Raw genomic sequence first — 17842 nt, forward strand, 5'->3', positions numbered from 1 at the left:
CATTCACTCAACAAGTGTCCAGTGCATGTCCACACATGCAGGACGCTGTTCTGGGGGGCGGGGGGCCTGCTTTCCCGGGCAGACAGGCCAGGAAGAGTGGGTAATAAATAAGAGGAAAGTCAGAGCATGACGGGCTCCCCTGCTGGGTGACAGTGGCCCCTGGCAGTGAGACCTCAAGAACGTGACCCAAGGACTGCTGAGACCGGGAGACTGGACCTTCAGCAGAAGACAGAGACATGCCCCAGGAAGGAGCGGGCACCTTTTTAGCATGTCTATGTAACACAAAGATGGGAACCATGGCTTGTTTACCTGTCAACACACAAACAGGTAAATGTCAGAAGGTGATGAAAGGAGGGAACCAGGTGGGGACAGAGAGACAGTGAATGACTCAGGGAGACACGGGACCGGCAAGGAGCAAGCTGCCTGTGACACCTGAGGCAGAAGAGCCGGCAGTGCCAGCTGCGTGGCTGAGCAGAGGGGTGGACGACGGGGGTAGGGTGAGGGGCTGGGAGACGTGGGACCAAGTCACACAGACTCTCATGGGCTGCAGTGAGCACTGGGGGTATTCCTGGGAGGGTGCAAGCAGAAGGGTAACATGGCTCATGCCTGCGGAGGGTCCCTGTGGTTGTGCAAAGGGCCGGCTACGTGACTGGGGCACACGCAGAGGCAGGGGTCGTGTGGACGAGGAGAGCCAGGAGCACAGGGCTTGCAGATGGCCTGGGGCGGGGGAGGGAGCGGGCTCAGGGTTCCCACCTGAGCCACTGGCAGTGCAGAGCCACATGTCCCGGCGAGAGGCAGACAGTGAGGAGCCCGTCCTGTGGCCTGGGAGGAGAAAGCAAGAGTCAGGACATTTTCGGTTTAAGAGCTTCTCCAAAATCCAAGAGGGAATTCTGAACCAATGAGTCTGGTCCAAAAATACACATTCAGTAATCATCAGGGGGTGGTTAGTATATCTAGAGGGGCGAACTGTGTCCCCCAAGATATGCCCAAGTCCTAACCTCAGTCTCTGCGAACGGGACCTTATCTGGAACAGGGTCTTTACAGATGTAATTATTACGGATCTCGGAATGAGGTCTTCCTGGATTGAGGGAGGTCCTGGAGCCCATGACTGGTGTCCTTTCAGAGCGGGGAGAGGAAGATCTGACAGAGGGGCTGGCTGTGAATCAGGCAGACTGGGGCATGCCCAGAGCCAGCAGGTGGCAGAAGGCTTGAGCCTCCAGAGTAAGCGTGGTCCCCACACCAAGGTGTGGCCACTGGGACCCGAGAGAATCTATTCCTGTTGTGCCTGTCCACCCAGTGAGTGGCACTTGGTTATGGCAGCCCTAAAGCAGTCGGCAAGGCCACCAGACTGGGGAGACCACCCAAGAAGAGAGAGGAGGTGGGCCATGCAAGACGGCTGGGAAGATGGGGACCCACACAGAATGAGAGGCAGCCAGCGGGACAGGAGTAGGAAGAACCAAGTGCTGCCACCCACGCCAAGGGAGGAGGAGGACAGAGGGGGGTGTCAGCCATGTTCAGGCAGCTGAGGGTGCAGCAGGAGAAAGGCTGAGCCCGGCCGGGAGGGGAGAGGAACGCCTGCCCGCTGGGCCAGGAGAGAACTGGTGTCAGATGCAAGTGTGAACAAACCACCTCCATGTCCGTGTCCTTTCCCCGCTGTGACTTTGACCAACCCCACCACCCTCAGTAAGCTTATCAAATGATGATCTCTGTCCCCTAAAACGTAACCTAAGTACTTCTGTTAGTGACGGTGGGGGTGACAACGGAGACGAATATCCCACTGGTGACACTGGTCGACCAGCAGGAGGTATGGCCCCTGGGGCTATGGCGTTCTTTGTCCTTTGCCTTGTCAATCCTTAGTACCTACGTCATATGACAAAGTCAGTACCACAACAGTCGTCCTGAGTAGGGAATGATTTGTGCAGAACTGATGGGTCTGCTCTGGCGGACCTTCCCAGGGTAGATTACCCCGTTCTAAATTCTGTTATGTTCTGTGCAGTTGCCTGCTTCGTCCTGCAGTCTGAGAGTGCCTTGTCCTGTGGTGTCCGTTACACCTTTGCCCCACATGGGACAGCAGCACTTGGCAACCCCAGCGCTGGGAAGGAGCTAGTGTAGTCGTCATGACGTTGCTTTCTGTCCCCGGAATCCCCAATCTTGAGACAGAGGCCCCACACACCTGCCATGAGCACCTCCCAATGGTCTCCACCTTGAACAAGCCCTGCCCTCCTGCCTGCGCCCTGCCCTGCCCCGCCCCCCACCAGCGCCCACACCTTGCCACAACAGGAGCCCGTGGGGGCCTCGTCTTGCCCCCCTTCCCTCCACGTTTCCAAACCACCCTGGCCCATCAAGCCCCTGGGTGGACACCGCCCTCCCACAGCAGCCCCCACCACCACCCCTCCCCCACTCTGAGTGTGGACACAAAGGATGGCCACCTGTAGTTGCCCCGCAGGCCGCCTTGTCACCCAGCCTGGTCGTTCTGCCCAAACGCTCTGGCCTTCTCCGTGCACAGCCACCTGCCAACCACAAGTCGCCACCCATACCACCTTCCTCACGGTCTTCCCAGGGGCTCACCCCACCCACGGGTACATCTCTCCTGGGCCCCACACACACCTTACTCAGCCCTGTGCTGTCTCAGTGGTTTATTTCCACTACACGTCCCTTAAGGCTCGAGGGCGCGTCCCACTGCGTCCCCAGCACAGTCGGATACAAAGCAGATGCCACGTGAAAACCGGCGTCTAAAGGAAGGACTCCTAAGCTCGACCTGGCGCTTGCCACCAATGCAGCACATGTCGGACTCAGGGGTCACACCAGCTCGGTCACCCTCCTGCCGGAGAGGTGCCAGAACTCCTGCTGCGCTCTGGTCCACTGCTAGTTTCTATCACTGGTATTCACATACCGTGTTTCCTGAAAATAAGACCAGGTCTTATATTAGTTTGTGCTCCAAAAGACACATTAGGGCTTATGTTCAGGGGATGCCATCCTGAAAAATCATACTAGGGCTTATTTTCTGGTGAGGTCTTATTTTCGGGGAAACACGGAAGTTGCTGGAAGGAAAGCTACAAAGGCCAGGCTCTGTGCTGAGTCAGCCTCTGCCTGCAGACAGCAGAACAGCCGCTGGCTGCCAGCCCTGGTCCAACAGACAGGTACTGAGGAACGGAAGAGGCTTTGCAGGGTGATCCGAGTTTCCAGTCTACTTACACACACACGTACATGCACACATGTATGTCACATGTCTGCATACACACGCACACATAGTGTGTGTGCAGATACACACATGCACACCCACACTCCCATGTCCACAAATGCCTGTGTGCACTGCATGTGCGTGTACACACATGCATGTGCATGCATCCACTGCACACATACACGCACACACACACACATACATACTCGCAAATGGAGAAAACCTTCTTCCTCGTTCAGTGACTATCTGACTATCTGTATAAAAGGCAGACTTTGAAAGTAACTCCCTGTCACCACAACTTTCTCTCCAGGCCGTAGAGACAGAGTGGTGCGTGCGGGAGGAAAGGTGCATCTGTTGGGGTTTCTTCCACCCGTGCTATTTGTCTAACCCCCACCTGCAGTAAGGACGTGACAGCCTCACCTACTGCAAAGACACCCAAGGCGGCAGACCCACCTGGGAAATGGGGGGGTCAACACAGCACGTGGCACTCGGCTCATGGGAGCCGTTTTCTCAGGGCTGCACAGGGAGGATGGAGGCTTCTCTCCACCAACCGTCTGTGCACTCTGACAATCTCAGACCATTCAAAATGCAAAAGAAAATATTTTCTAAAACTCTCATTCAAACAACAGCTACACTAAAGGAAAAGACACGGCCTTCCCCTCCGTGGACGAGCCCCTTCCTGACCAGGCTGGACAGTCAGCCGTGAGCTTCCACTGCCAGCTGCACTGGTGGACGTCCTCTAGGGTACGGCCCCATGCTAACTGCGATGCTGCAGTGGACAGTTCTGCATCAAGGTCACGCAGTCCACAAGCATCGGTGTCAGGAGTCTGCATGCACGCACCCACTGGTGTCACACTTACACTGGTTTCTGCAGACACACTACATTCCAAACCGCTGCAACTAAACCAACGACAGCACAAGCATGGAGAGGCAGATGACAGGACAGCCACAGCGAGGGCCGTCTCTCAGCTGCGAGGCCCTTCTCCACGGCTATTTTCAAGGTCTCACCATGCGGGCTCTCTGAGCGAACCTGGCTGCAGGAGGGGGAACAACAAGCAGGCGTGGGAGGGAGGTCAGCACCCTGTGGGGGGACACTCACAGACACTAGATACCTGCCCCTCATTCCGTCGCCCGCAGGGACTCAGGTGTGAGAACTGGCACTGATCAGATGCCTCGAGTCTCCTGCGGGTACCAGCATTCTGGCACCGATGCGACGTTCCAGGGAGAAGCAGAAGCACAGAGGACACACGGCAGCACTGAGCCCACGCGGCCTTCCTGCCGCTACACGTAAGAGCCCATTACCGGGAGCTCAAGTCCGAAACCGCTCTTCCTGCCACTGAGGGCCAGGACAGCTTTCACTTTGCTTAGGCTTGAAGTCACAAACACGCCTGACGGGCGGGACGCTGGCAAGGACTTCAACCTAGAGCTCCCTGCAATAATCAAGTGACTTTAAATTGGAGAGGTTACTTCCTTGGGTTCTTTTTTAGTTAAAGGTTAAATGTGCAGATTTTTTTAAAGATTGGGAGAGTGCTCTAGTTTGAAAAGAAACATAAATATATGGCAGAGAAATGTAGGGCTCTTAGTGACAGAGGATAGAGCAAGAAATAGGGAAAAGGAAAGGCCAGAATGAATCCTTGCTGTTGGATGGAAGCAAGAGGTGTCAGTATGTGTTCATGGTTTTTAACATACACAGATATTTGGAAAGATACATAGATGTGTGTGCCTCACACATATGCACGCATGTATAGGCACACATGTATAGATACACATGTAAAGACACACGCATGAAAAAACATACTCTCCTGGCTCTGTCCACTGAGAGGGCCTCGACGCAATGGTGCCCAGTAGCAACAGGCACTAAACACCTATATTTTGGTTGATAAATATTCTCAATAAAAAGCATCAGGGCCCCTCAGAGAAGTGGCTGGTCTGATTCCAGGCCTGGGTCACATAAAATAGAAGATGAGCCTGAATGGTGCGCCACAAATCATGGGCATATGTCAAAAGGACAGACACACCAGCTTGCAGGAGCCCTCAGGGGCCAAATCTGGGGCAATCTGAGCAACAAACTGATGGTAACTGGGAATAAAATAAGAATCCACAAGTCCATACTTGTATAAGTACATAAGCAAATAAGCAAATGGGGGGGGAGGGAAAGCTCTAAGATCTGTAGAGCTCCGACGATGCAGAGGTGAGGCTGGAATTCCGTCCACCAGCACGTGGTCACTGCTTCCGGCAGGAAGCCTCGTGGATGTCACTACTGGCCAGTGGGAGCATGAGGAGAAATGGGAAGGAACGTGGTGTCAGGAGACCCACAAGATCCTGTTACTTATAAGGGAAAACAGTGACGTCACAGTGAAGACGCCTGGCAGAAAACACCTTCACCGAAAGGTAAAAAACCACATCATCGGTCGTGAGACAAGCGAACGTGATGGGCCTCCCAAAAAGGACACAGAATGGAACTTGCAGGCAGACCTGCCCAATCCTGAGGCCGAGCCCATAAACCAAAATAGAAAAGGTGAGGGCCGGCCCGGTGGCTCAGGCGGTTAGAGCTCCATGCTCCTAACTCCGAAGGCTGCCAGTTCGATTCCCACATGGGCCAGTGGGCTCTCAACCACAAGGTTGCCGGTTCGATTCCTCGACTCCCGCAAGGGATGGTGGGCAGCGCCCCCTGCAACTAAAATTCAACACGGCACCTTGAGCTGAGCTGCCGCTGAGCTCCCGGATGGCTCAGAGGGTTGGAGCGCATCCTCTCAACCACAAGGTTGCCAGTTCGACTCTCGCAAGGGATGGTGGGCTGTGCCCCCTGCAACTAGCAATGGCAACTAGACCTGGAGCTGAGCTGCGCCCTCCACAACTGAGACTGAAAGGATAACAACTTGACTTGGAAAAAAGGCCTGGAAGTATACACTGTTCCCCAATAAAGTCCTGTTCCCCTTCCCCAATAAAATCTTTAAAAAAAAAAAAAAATAGAAAAGGTGAGGGAACTGTTCTGGGTTAAGAGACTAAAGAACAACAATCAAATGCAGTGCGTGATCCTGGTTAAAAAAACAAGCTATTAAAGACAGTTTAGGCAACTCTGGGCAGCACTGTGGGGATCCGAAGCTGGTATGAGCCAGCATGAGAGATGGAGGTTACTGATGGTGTGACGACGCCACCTGTCCGTGGAAACATCTTTGTTTAGAGGAGCAAGGGCTGAGATGTTTCAGGGTATGGTCATGGTACCCCGTTTCCTGTAAACGGACAAGAACATACACACAACTAAACCAACCGTGGCCGAGTCAACAACTGTTGAATGGAGGTGGTGGGGGGATCCCAGTCCTGCTCTTTCAACTTCTGTGTGTTTCAAAATGCCCATAATAAATATTGGGGGTAAATCAGAATTTTATTTCAAAACCGTATAGACTTGCATTCCTTCTCTATCAAAACCAGTTAAAATTTCAATATCTGGGGTGGGCCCAGTGGCTCAGGCGGTTAGAGCTCCATGCTCCTAACTCCAAAGGCTGCCGGTTCGAGTCCCATATGGGCCAGTGGGCTCTCAACCACAAGGTTGCCAGTTCAATTCCTCGACTCCTGCAAGGGATGGTGGGCTCTGCCCTCTGCAACTAAGACTGAACATGGCACCTTGAGCTGAGCTGCCGCTGAGCACCTGGATGACTGGGTTGGAATGCGTCCTCTCAACCACAAGGTTGCCAGTTCGACTCCCGCAAGGGATGGTGGGCTGCACCCCCTGCAACTAGCAATGGCAACTGGACCTGGAGCTGAGCTGCGCCCTCCACAACTAAGACTGAAAGGACAACAACTTGAAGCTGAGCTGCGCCCTCCAGAACTAAGATTGAAAGGACAACAACTTGACTTGGAAAAAAGTCCTGTAAGTAAACACTGTTCCCCAATAAAGTCCTGTTCCCCTTCCCCAATAAAATCTGGGGGGGAAAGTATAAAAAAAAAAATTTCAGTATCTGACATAAATTGATACAACTGTTCTAAAGGAAAATTTTTACATTTGTCTGAGAACCTTTGAAAATATATGCTTTCTCTACAATGGAAGACCATGTGAGGAATTTTAAAAAAGCAACTCTACGTAACTAACGTCTGCTGTTGAGCAAAAACTAGGGGCCGAGTACCGAAGTGACCGTATTCCTACAGGACCCGAAGCAGCCGAGGGGAGCGGCCAGCAGATGGCGCCACCTGCTCCACCGGCTGCGAGGCCGCGCAGACGCCGCAGGCAGCGCCACCGCCCGGACGGTCTGCTGGCAATTTCGTTGCTCTTCTCAGAGTCCACGCTCCAGCACGACACACCCCACCGACTGGTCCCCGCCAGCAGGCAGGCAGACAGCCCCCCGCGGAATTCACGGGCTCGTCCCGCACGATCCCTGGGTTTGGAAGCGGGCGTTCTGGTCCCGGCCACCGTCTCAATCTGCTCGGCGACAGGCCCCAGACAGAACCCGGCCAGACTGAGCGACGCCGATCGTTCCCGGGAAACACGTGAAAGGACCCCACCCAAGGGCGATGGTCGTCAGCCTCACCTTTGATTTTGACAATCTGTTTTTAGTAGGCGTTACCCGAAAACCAAAGGCGATCTTGAGATTAGAAACGATCCCCATTACACAAAACAAGCCCGCTACACAAAAAGTAAATATTATGTTCAAACTCAAACAAGTGTCTTAATTCTCAACGTCACATGGGGCTCTGAAATCTACATGGAGGAGCTGCCAACCCAACGTACTTCTGATACCATGGAATTCAAGGGTTAGACATAGTTTCTGTCCACTTTATTTCTACAAGTTTCACCCAGTAAAAAAAGGACACATCATTTAATGATATTGTCACTTTGGTGCCCTTTCAAGAGTTCCAGCCAGACTGACACAAATGAGAACACACAACTTTCCAATCTTCACGTACAGAAATATTAACTCACTAGTAATTAAAGAAATACTAACTTTAAAATAATACCTTTCATCTAGAATCATTACATTTAAAGCAACAGTCCCACAGATTGCCCGCAAAGGCGAAGTACGACTTGGGACTCGGAAGGAAACCTAGGACTCTCCAACTGCGTGACTGGTTTGGAAGCCACGGGGACGTCTGTACAGTTAGCCAGGCAGAAATGTCCTATTCTGCTCACAGCGTCCTAATGGCATATGCAGCGTTCCTGGCGTGGCCTAAAGGAGACAGACATGAACGACGGGCCGAATCTAAGAGGCCGGCGTGTTACTGTTTCCCAGCCTCCCACAGAGTCCAGGCTGACTGGAAGAAGGGATGTTTTCCAGAAAAGAACCAGATACAAACGGATTGGCTGAATCCCTCCCGTGGTGACATCTTTGCTGCTCAGGCCAGATGGGTGAATCTGGGAGGGTTCCAGCTGGGGAAGAAGTCAGTAGAGACCAGAAAAGAAGACCACTATGTGCGGCTCAGAGGGCAAAGGAGGGGGTCTTGTCAGCTGCTCCTCATCTCTCCTTCCAGCCACAACTCTCCAGCCAACGCCGGTCCCCAAGTGAGAACCCATAGTTGTCTGAGATGACTTAATTATTGCCTAAGTGCTATCTTTAAGCCCTGTTGGAAGATTTAGATTTTAATAGTGTTGTGTTCAGCTTCAGAATAATCTATGTATTTGACATTTAAGGTGTTTGTAGTATTTAATTTGGCAAGCTAATCTTAGGTTTTAACTTTGATTCTAATTTAAACTGTATAACTGAGTTACTGATTTTATTTTATTTTTTAAATTAGTTTCAGGTGTACAAAACAATGTACTAGTTATACATTTCACCCCTCATAAAGTGATAACCCCCCACCCCCAATCTACTACACCTCTGACATCGTATATAGGTGTTACAATACCACTGACTACATTCCCTATATTATACTCCACATCCTGTGACTATACATATATTTAATTATAGTTGACATTCAGTATTATTCAGCTTCTGTTTCAGGTGTGCAGTGCAGAGGTCAGGCACTGAGTTACTGATTTTAGACATGATTTCCTTCTTAGTGACAAGGTGGAGAGAAATATACAAGGACTAAACTTCTCTTTATCTATGCGAGTGTATCGCCTGCCGGGCACGACTCTAGGTACTGGGATTACAGGGTGAACAGAACCAGCTGCTGACCACGAAGCCCCCTCCCGGGCAGGCAGGGCTGGAGGCTGGAGAACATGAGATGATTCACTGTGTGCACAGCTTCTAATCATTAGACCTATGTGAGAACGTTCTACTTGTCTGGTCAGATAAGGTGCTTAAATGAAAATCAAATCTAAACTTAAAACGAGGGTTCAAATGTGTTAAGAGAATTAAGTTGTGAAAGGGACTGATTCAAAATGGTATATTTAGTCGGGTCGCCTTGAGTTGATCAAAGTCTGTCTGAAAGGTAAAGGTTAAATTTACTGTACTTATAAAGAGAATAAAATCTGTAAATTCTACATGAAAGCATAAAGGAGGGGAAAAAAAAAACAGGCCTGTAACTTTGTAGCCTTAATAAATGTTGATTTTAAAATAACCTCAAATAATCTTTCCTGTGCTCAAAAGCCTCATTTGAAAGAGCATTGAAAACTCATGGCAATTATTATCCACATTAATACAAAATGGAAACAGAACTACATGTCATCCGTAAGGGACAGTGAAAGCAGTTACAGTTACCCATCACCAATCACCCACGTGACTTCAATCCAAGAGGGTGTGGGAACGGCTGGCAGTGCCTGGGGAGAGAGGCGGGGCACAGTTTGCTGCTCTTTTGACCTGCCCTCCATTCAGTCCACAGATTTACTGAAGGTCTTCTCGGGGCAGAGCTCTCAGTGCTGGGCTGGGGGTGGAGCAGCAAACAAAACCAGAAACAGCTTTGTAACAAGCTGGGGAAGTCGGATGGATTCATTTAGGCAGGAGACACTCTGTGATGCCAGTCCTGCCAGCCAGAGCCGGCGTCCTCTCCAACCTCCTTCATTAAGTTTAATGGCTTCTCTGTGAAGGTCTCCTGTACTGGCTTGTGGTTAGATTGATTCCCAAACATTTCACGGCTTTTCTTGCTACTGTCAGGAAATATCTCCTTGTCATTGGCCTTTCTGGTGTCCTGCTGGGTGAGAATCGCCCCCAGTCTGTGAGGACTAAGCCGTACCCGCCAACGCTGCTGGGCCTGCCTGCTGTCCCAGCAGGTTACGGAGAGTCTGCCTGTTTTCCTTGGTACATGTCATTATCTATAAATCTTGCAGCTGCAATGTCAATCAAGATTCCTGTTGTTTTGAGAAACCCAAAAAACCTATTCTAAGATGTACATGGAGGAATCAGGTCCACGAAAAGCTAAGTTACCCTTAAAAGATTTCAGACTATTCTACAAGACCACGGTAACAACAAAAAGTGGTAATGACACAAGAACAGGTTAACAGGCCCACAGAAGAAATAAAACATTAGACTTGCCAGGGCTTGAAGAAAAACTGCCAAAAAGCCATCAAGCATTGGGATTTGATGCTTTTAGAAAGATCGCTCTGAACTCACTTTCTGCAAAGTGCTGGTGGAACAGGTGTGGGTGCTGCTCCCCAAGCCCATCGCACGCACGCGTGGTCAACTGTGTGTCCCCTTGTTTGAACATGGCCACGCTGACTGGGTGGCCTGGGCGGGGGGAAGCAGAAGCACTTGCAAGCTACAGTCTCTAGAGGTTTGGGAGAACGCTGTGGCAAAGCTCTGCGTCACAGTCCTGTTTATAGAGCCCACGTCAGAGCAGAGATGCAGAGAATTTGTTCCGGGAGGTCCAGCCTTCCTTTCGTCCTGTCAGTATCACAACAGGGCTGCGAGCGCAGGGAGGGGAAATGAGGGAAGAAGTTTCTTCTGAGTCTCCCATGGCAAGACCAACACGAAGCACTTTGAAAAATCTGAGCTGACCCTAGTGACTCCCTTAGAACCTTGAGAATGCAGCAGAGGGGGTGTGGGACTCCAGGGCGGGGCCATCTGTGTCAGGCAGCTTCCGCCTTGTTTGCTGCAACACTCCCTCCTGAAGCCCTGAGCCCCATGTAAGACGCCTGACTGCCCACAAGTGCCCGGTGCTGTGAGGAAGCCCAGGTCACGTGGAGTCCACACAGGGAGGCTGCTCTCACTCCCACCAACAGGCAGCGACGACTTCCAGATTTGAGAACATTCTTCCCAAAGACTCCGCCCTCCCCCATCAGGCCACCCCAGCCGCGCATCTTCCCAGCCGAGGACCCACACATTGCAGAGCAGACACGGGTCATTCCCACTGCCCTCTTTCCAAATTCCTGGCTGACAAATCCGTAAGCGTCATAAAAGGGTTGTTTCATGCCACTAACAGGGTAACTGGGTTTCCACTGGCCTAGTTGCATCCAGAACTCTCTAGCAGAGGCTTCATAACACTCTCCTCTCATTACTGATGAGGAAACAGAGGCACAAAGGGGTAAATGTGCTGTGAGAGCACCCGGCCTGGCTCTGACGCCCTGCCACGTCTTCTACACATGATCTCTGACAATACAAGAACCGATTCTACGATACCTGCAAAACTCGTAAGGAAACCAGGGCAGTATTTGATGATGTTACACTTTGATGCCTACAAATGTTAATTCCATCAATTCAAGCTACGAATGATGGTGTCATTCAAAATGGGAAACACTAATGCAGAGGACAGATGAAGAAGGGGATTAACGCATCTGGTGAACCCGACGAAGGTCGTGGCCCGGACGTAATGTTCCCGCCGCACGCACGTGCCTCTGCTCTGCAAACCTTACTGAGTCTCAAGATGACAGCAGGTGCTTAGGAGTAGAAGGGGCCTCTCCGGTAACAGTCAAGGTTTGGAAGTCAGGCATCTCCAAAGCACCGTAACATAAATTACTGAAAAGGAATGGCTCCCTCGGGCCCAGTCAACACGCACAAGAAATACAGAATGTAGCACATGTGCCTTGATAGGCTCTGCACGACTCTGGACCCTCCCCTGGAGCACGTAAGGGTTACACGCTGGGCAACAAAGACCCCGACTGCAAGTGTGAAGATGATTTTCCAGAATTTCCCTCGGAGAAGTCACGAGCTTTGATTCAACAACTAAGAAACAATCAGCTCACTTACTGAAGAGGGGGTGAAGCGCCCCATCACGCCTCCATCTTCTGAACCCCCAGCAGTGCCTCGGGACCGGTCTCCATGGTCATTCTTCGTACCCCACCCCCAAGCCCACTCCCCACGCTGCAGCCCCAGTGATGGGCTTTCTTAAGGCTCGCTTTGTGCTGGGTCCCTAGCTTCTCCAACAGTGACCAGTGAGGCTGTTTTAGTACATTGTGATCTCATGGGTTTGAACACGTTAAAAATAAGGAGTGTTTTATATGTATATGTATTTTTTGATGTTCCAAATTATCCCGCCTTGGCCAATGCAAGCCCCTCCAGTTAGCCCTGGAGCCTTTCACACTAGTAATTCTTGGAGTTTTCTTGCTATCAGAACCGAGACACTCCAGGCTCACCTTGTTCATTTTACGCGCCTAACCCAGACACGGCCATTCATCCAGGCGGCTCCGACTCCTTACGGCAGGTAAGGCCAGGTAGAGACCACAATCTGGGTGCTCTGTGTGCTCACTGCTAACTGCTACTGGCAGGTCACTGTTTCTAGGCCTTTCCAATGGACAGAGACAGGAAATATTTTTTCATAAACATTGTTTAAAAACAAGTTAACTGACATCTGCGATTCAAACTTGGGATTACAGAGTATTTACTTAAGTGCTTTGATTTCATATTTGTGTATCTTTTCTCTTACCCTGAAAATCTTGTTTCCTAACGACAGTAACATAATGACTTATTTACCACACAAGATTATTTACATACACAGTTTCAAAATGACAATATGAACATTATTACTGAGTTCCAAAAACTGTGTAAGATTTCTTTGCAGTTCCTTTTTTAGGATTTATCCCACTAGGACGGATGTACAATTCCATTTGTTTTGCAGTCATTTGAGATAATTCTTCTCTGTGTAGTTAAGCCACAAACTTAATATCTAGAATTAGAGTCCTCTGATTTATTTTGCTTTTAATTTTTAGATACTAGTGTCCTCCCACCCCATTTTGACTTAATTTAAACTATATGAAACATTCATATGGTTCCATGAATCAAAACTATGTATGTTTGGGGCGGCCGGTTAGCTCAGCTGGTCAGAGCGCGGTGCTCTTAACAAGAAGGTTGCCAGTTGGATCCCCACATGGGCCACTGTGAGCTGCGCCCTCCACAACTAGATTGAAACAACTACTTGACCTGGAGCTGATGTGTCCTGGAAAAACACACTTAAAAACAAACAAAACTATGTATGTTCAAAAACCCAATTATAGCCCTGTCCCCTCCCTCCTTAACACGGAACCCCATTTTTACTAGTCTGGGATTTAATCTTTCTTTTTTTATTGTAAGCAAATCGTCATACACCTCTCACACAGATAAAAGTGCAGAGCCTTACTTTTCTTCACTAACTGTACCCTAAAGATGCTTCACAGCAGGCTAGCGACCACTTTCACTGCCGTTTAGAGCTGCAGAGTTCGTACTCTAAGGTGCAGACTTACCACAGCTGACTTAACCCATCCCCTACTGTGGACATGGGCACGTTTCCAAGCCCTTCAAGGGATCTTCTGGAAACCTAGATCTGCTCATGACACACCCACTCCAAGCCCTTCAGGGATTCCTAGTGCCTGCAAGATACAGATCGTACATCTTAACAGCCAATGACAACCGGGCGTGGCTGGGGCCGTCCCTCCTGTCCTCCCTCCTTCCCGCGCCCATCCCCCACGTCACTCCATTCTTTATACTGCAGTTACATTAGGCCCTTCCAGGGTCTTCAGAGCCCATGTCTCCCCCACACACACACACACACACAGCCTCTGAACACACTGCCCCACCTCCACCTGGAGCAGGCTTCCTATTCCACCCCCTCACCCACCCCTGCTCCTGACTCTTCACATCAATCACCCCCACCTTAGGAGTGCTGTCCCTGCGTCTCAGAGCAAAACAGGCTCCCTCTTACAGGCCTTACAATGGTCGGAACTTTTCATTGTTTTGGATGGACCTTTGGTGACCTTGTTGCCTTTAGGACTTCCTGGCAGGCAGGAACGCATCTGGTTCTGTTCACCGGTATATTCTCAGCCACTATCACAGTGTTTGGTCCACGGCAGGTGCTCAATCATTTTCTGTTTAGTGAATGGTTGTTACAGTTTACACAGCACAGGAATCGTCTGATCCATGACCTAACTCACCCATTGGTGCCTTTTTAAAGAGAGAACATTTTGACTACTTTCTCAATTTCATCCAGAGCTGCTGGTCTGTGCAGGTTTTTGACCTTCCAGGTAAATTCTGCTCATTTCTGTAGAAACCATTCACAGCTCTTCAAATTTACTGCCATCAAATTGAACATGGTTTGTTAGTTGTAAAATCTTCATATCTGCAGTTACCTCTCGTTTGTAAATAGTGTGTTCTCACGTCTTCTTAATCAGATTTGCAAAAAGCAAAACCATTTGCCTCTATTTTGTTTAACTTTCTTTTCCTGGTTTCTTGAGCTGGAAGCTGAATTCACTTTTCTTGCTCTCTAATAAACGCATTTAAGGCACGCACTGTCTCCTGAGAACGGTTTTTGCTTCATCCCATGAGCTGTGGTATATGGCGCCCTGTCATCCATTTATAGAGTCTGAAAAGTTTTCCATCTCCTCTAACGCAAGACATATAAAGAAAGGGGTCTTAACATTTGCAGGGAGGTATTCTTAGCTCTGCACTCACTCTTTGGTTCTAATTAGGTTGCACTGTGGCCTGAGAATGTGGCCTATAGGATTTATTTTTCGAAACTTGGGTTTTTCTGTGGCTTATTGTGTGGCCAGTTTCTGTTAAATGTCTTTGAAGAGTGTCTACTTTATTTGTTAGGCACAAATTTCTGTACATATTAATTAAATCTTTTATATCAGTGGTTCAGCTGGAGATGATTTGGCCCCAGGGGACACTGGCATTCAATGTCCACAAACACTCCTGGTCATCCCCACGAGGGAGAGGGGCTGCTACTGGTGTCCGGTGCAGCAGAGCCCAGGGACGCTGCCAACATGCCCAGTGCCCAGGACAGCTTCCGAACGAGTGATCCGGGCCCGAGACAGGGCCCGGCTGAGACGCCCGCCCCACGCCCTTTCTTCTCTTGCTCTGCTTATGAAGTTACTCTAGCTACTCCCCCAATGGGTACAACTGTCAACTTCTGTTTCTATCAACCTTTATGTCACGTATTTCCACAATTTGTTTCTAGTTCATGATTATTAACGGTACCTTGAGTGGTAAGACTTGCTCCTGCAGTGCTTTTCACCTCGCTTAGCTGTGTCCGGTGTTAACACGGCTAAGCCTGCTCTTTGGTAGGGCTGATCGTTTCCCATCCCTTCGTTTCCCACCTTCCTGTGTTAGATGTATCACTTATTTACAGAACTGAGCGAGATCTCATTCTGTCCCTAACTATGGAGTGTTTGTCACCTGGGAGACTTAACCCTTTTGCATTGTGGTCACTGATACGTGTGGGCTTGCTTGTCCATGTCACCTTCTATTAGTTGTTGTTTTTCAGTACACTCAGCCAGCTCCCTTGTTTTCTTCTTTCTCCTCCCATGTGGAAATGATGACCTTCTTCATGGCTCTACTTTCCCCTCTGGCTTTGGGAGTTACCATCCCATGTTCAGGGTTCTGCTGGTTACCCTCACACCACCTGACACCCACACCCACCCGTGTCCACAGTCCTTGCTCTGTCAGTGACACGGAAAGGCACGTCCAGTGGACACTTGAACGTGCGCCCTTGAGTGGCAGGGCTGGCACTTCTCTGTCTTTGTAGGCTCAGGCCAGTGAGCACACAACAATCTGGGAAGGCAAATACATCCGGAATCATTTTAGAACTTGTTTTTAAACCCTAAATTTCAGGGCATTTAAAGGTTACACTTTCTTGTCTGTGGGTTTCACTTAGCTGTGATGCTTCATTCCCAATCAACGCCACGGAACCTGGGTAACACCATAAAGAAGCACGCAGACACGCACATGTAAGACTCTGCAGTCTTCAATGTGTGCTGTGCAGCCTCCTTTCAGTGGGGACCTTCTGAAACTTAGCAAAGCATCTTAGAGCAACTGTTTTTGAACATCTGATTATTTTGATTAGTCAAGAATTCAGATAATTTTAATGACATCCTATCAAGGATACAGCTACAAAGAGAAAATATTTAAATGTTTTGTTTGTACTATAATTGTCACTTTCAAAAGAGATGTGAAGACAAAAAAAAAAGTGGGGGGATTCTAGAAAGAAAGAAGAGGCCTGATAAGCCAAAGACCAGGGAGGACCCCAGCCCAGCCCCCTTCCCTGGCCCCCCCCCCACGAGCACCGAGGAGCACCCCGCACTCCCAGAGCGCAGCCTAAAGGAGGGGCCGTGCCGGAGGAGCCCTCCTTGCTTTCCCAGTGGCATCTGGTCTCGGCACAAGTGCTACTGGACAAGGCGGCGCCCACACAGAAGAGCTGGACTTTACACCCCGACCTCATCAGCAAAGCGGGCTTCCCAGTGCTCATATGCCAAAACGGGGGAAACAACAGAGCAACGGGGAAAAGGGAACTGGTCTCTGAAGCAAAGATTTCTAGATTGAGCTGTCCGCGTTATTCACATGGATTCCTTTATGATTCTAATTACCATTGAAGAGCTATTTACATGGGCTATTTTTACACAGATGAGGCTACAATCTGGTCATAGAAAGGTACAGTCCACTGAGGGAAGTACCCTCCCTGCCCCTTTTATCATCCCGATTTTCCCAGCAGTCATGCTGTTTGATTCCAGACCCGTGTGGATGGTTTCAGCTGAGACTGAGGGAAGAGGCCTGCAAACTTCTCTGTCAAGGGCCAGCTGGTAAAGACTTTAGGCTTTGTGGCCACATGCTGTCTCTATCAGTCCCTTTTTTCCTTTACAACGCGTCACATATGGCTCTCGGGCCATACAAGAGCTGGCCGCAGTGGCACGTGGCCCACAAGCCTAGAGTTTGCCACCTCCTGGCCCAAAGCAGAGCTGTCCAGACAGGTTCAGACCTCCTGTCAACCCAAAATTTGCTCCGGGAACTCTACTGTAGGACATCAGGTCTGGCGTTTTCCCTCTACCACCCAGCCCAGCGAGCAGCGGGCAGCTCCACCCTCGCAAGCTGCCACCCCCAGCAGCGGGCTTGCTTTCCCAGCGGCAGCGCTCGCTGCTGTCCAAAGCGGCTGCAATGAGGAGCGCGATCGATCCCACCACAGAAACGCGGGCAACGTGAGGGTGATGCCAGCTTCCGTGTCTGGGGAAGACAGCGGGGTCTGATGCGGGGGAAGGACTGGAGACAGCCAGGGCCACAAGACACTTACTTGCAAAGTGTGTCTCTCTCCAGATGTTCCTTTTAGTTACTAGTCTCCCCAAAACATTTCATTTGTGATCTTTTTGCAAAGTAAACACGCTGACTAACAAAGAAGGCTGTCAAGGAATCTAAGAAAACTGTCAAAATTCTGTATTAAAAAAAAGAGAGCTTTTCCAGGATGCCTTTTAGGACACTACCTGTCATCACTAGAGTTCAATGTCGTGTCACTCACCCACCCACCCCCGCCCCCCCTCCCATTTTCTGCCCTGGCTTCACAACCCCTACTCCAGCCAAGGTTTCTGTCAATAACACTTCTGAACAAAACATTTGT

At 50.0% G+C, this 17842-nt stretch overlaps 1 protein-coding gene across 7 annotated transcripts in view; it reads right to left on the reverse strand.

Moving 5' to 3' along the window:
- The window catches only part of PKNOX1 (PBX/knotted 1 homeobox 1), a 50096-nt gene that overhangs the window by 26635 nt on the left and 5619 nt on the right, over positions 1-17842 (reverse strand). For 4 of the 7 annotated variants that reach the window (XM_074324793.1, XM_019745675.2, XM_074324781.1 and 1 more), the window contains exon 2: positions 754-822. The exons of 1 other annotated variant lie outside the window; for it this stretch is intronic. The gene's annotated coding sequence lies outside the window, so the exon portion shown is untranslated. Of the gene's footprint in view, positions 1-753; positions 823-998; positions 1956-2429; positions 8945-17842 lie in introns of those variants that run through there. 2 more of the 7 variants (XM_019745677.2, XM_074324784.1) reach the window with 2 other exon arrangements.

The sequence above is a fragment of the Rhinolophus sinicus genome, linkage group LG01, assembly GCF_036562045.2.
Source record: "Rhinolophus sinicus isolate RSC01 linkage group LG01, ASM3656204v1, whole genome shotgun sequence".
Lineage (NCBI taxonomy): Eukaryota > Metazoa > Chordata > Mammalia > Chiroptera > Rhinolophidae > Rhinolophus > Rhinolophus sinicus.